The following is a 2,646-nucleotide window of genomic DNA, read 5'->3' as shown; positions in this document are numbered from 1 at the left end:
TTTTTTTTTTTTTTTTTTTTTTTTTTTTTTTTTTTTTTTTTTTTTTTTTTTTTTTTTTTTAATATGATACCTTTTGTAAAGACTAATCTCCCTAGGACCCTTTTGTGAACATTTCATGGATGCCTAGCATACATCAGGATTATTATTTTTTTTTTTTAATCCAGAGTAAATATTCTGAAGTTAGGTGCTGTGACTGATACCTTACACAATTAATAACACTATAAAACAGAACTGGACAAAGAGAACAGACTGATTTGCAAGGGATTCATAATATATAGGACTGCATAGCATGGAGAAGCTTAGTAGGATTTCAGCAAGGACTGAACAAACAAGATTTGAAATTCCTGAATTTTAATTTAATTTGAAATTAAAGGGGATTTGAAATTTCATGTTGCCAATTCAGAAGGACGTACAACAAGAAGAATGATCTGAAGTGCTGATGGGCATTAATGGGAGTCTAAAAATCATAATTGCTAATAGAAATATTTTGAAACATCAAGAAAAATCACTGCTTGCAGCTGTATATATTTTATATTCTAAAAGTGAACTGTCTGCATTAAAATAAGTAGAAAATAATAAAGCAACTATTATCAATACATAATATATAACAGTAGTATGACATCATCCACAGTACCAACTTCAATTTCAGCCATGCCATTATCTTGTAACAGTAATTGACACAGCAGAGTTTGGACTAGGTAATGATAATTACTAGGAAAATAGGAAAAAATTTTATATTTTCTTAGGAAAGAATGGGGGTGTTACAATTCTACAAATTAATGAGTAGCTGTCAGTTGTGAAAGCAGGCCTACTTCTTTCATTTATCCTCCAAAATCAAGAATCACAGACAATTGCTGATACTGTCAGACATCTCATTTAAAACTGAGAGATGGAAGTAAATTGTTTTTTCTACATAATATGTAGATGGCATTCTTTGGACCATTGTTTCAAATTCATAGCAAAGCCAAACATTAAATAGGATTTTTTAAAGCATTAGACAATTAAAGAGCTAAAGAAACTTATTTGATTATATATTTTAATGAGACATAATACACAGAAAAGATCTTTATTAAAATTGTAATATAATTCTTTCAAAAACATTGGAGAATGCAAATACTAAAATTGCCTGTACAGCATTAATTTGGTTTTTTTATGCATTTGATCATGATACAGTCTTAAATTAAATGATCACATCCTTTTTTCCCACAGGACTTATGCCTCATTTCAGCCATGCAACAGGGGCATGTCCAGGCAGAGTCAAGTTTATCTGCCTACGCAGAAAATCAAGTGTAAAAATCCTAAACCTAACAACAATAAGAAACCTCTGGTCCAGAAGCTGTACAGTCATGTTATCAAAGTACTGCTTTTGATTTTATTTGCCTCCTGCAAGAAGGCTGCATGGCTTCCCTACCGCAGCTGGCTTGCTTCTGGCCAGGGGAATGCAACTGTGGTATGCAGGGCTGTCTGCAGCTGGCCATGTAGGTTTGCCAGTAGTTATATCTTGCCAGAGCACTTGTACTTCATTAGCAGATGCAGATTTCTAATTCTGAGAATATTAAACTCAGCAGTGGTCTTAAGCAACTTATGTTTTCCACTCTTTACATTCATTCAGGACAAAATGCAGCTCTGCATTGCAGACTGTTTCACTGAGTGACTGATTACTCCAGCACAAAGTTTTTTGTGTCTCTGAACACCTACCCTCCACCCTCCAATGCTTTTCTGGTTTTAAAACAGTCCCAAGACAATTACACCTGTGAATATGCAGCTTTCAAACCCCTGGATGTTACCGCAGGGAGGATAGAAACATGGCTGTCAATGTTGTGATGAATAATATTCAGAAAAGGATTGTCTCCACTGTTCTCCCTTCTTAATCATGTGTTTCTGATGCAAAAATCATTTGAATGGGATGTGACAGAGGTGAAAGTGCTCCATACTGCCACCAGTGCCTGTGAGTATTCCTATATCCTGTAATACAAAGTATCCAATTGACACCAATGTATAAATAATGTGTGCAAATTTTTCATATTAAAAAAAATAGCTCTTTAACATTTGTCTAATTGAAACTGCATGTGGAAAATACTTAAAAAAATTGGTCATTTAACCATTTTACACATTAATGTAATTTACAATCCATCTCAACTATCAGCAACAACAACAACAACAATATCAGAGGAACATTTTCAAATGCTTCCACAATGTTTAGACAGAGGAACAGTCTGTCTCAAACATGCTTTCCACAAAAGTCTTTTTAAGATTTGATTATTTGGAGTTTGAATAAATCCACAGAAGGGCAACATTTCATTGAAAGCAATTGCCAGCACCCTTCCAATTCTGTCCTAAAACTACCTAAAGAACAAAAGTAAGAGCTTGTAGATGAATGGATTAAATTATATTCTGATACCAGGAAAAATATGTGGTCTGTTTAATCCATTTGTAAAGAGTTTTCTAATTTCAAGCGGTGTAAATCCAAACTAAACTATTGACTCAAATGAAGTTCTTCATAGTGCTATTAGTGCAAATAAAGTCAGAATCTGGCATGAGATATCATAAAAACCTTTTTAAGGAAAGGGAATTTAATAGTTTGACATAAAAGATTATTCTGATCATTATTATTCTCCTAAAGGCTACAGAAGGATTAGCTGATTA

This window comes from Empidonax traillii, unplaced genomic scaffold, assembly GCF_003031625.1.
Source record: "Empidonax traillii isolate 1590-97213 ecotype Southwest subspecies unplaced genomic scaffold, ASM303162v1 scaffold797:size354868, whole genome shotgun sequence".
Taxonomy (NCBI): Eukaryota; Metazoa; Chordata; class Aves; order Passeriformes; family Tyrannidae; genus Empidonax; species Empidonax traillii.
This window is presented reverse-complemented; position numbering follows the sequence as displayed.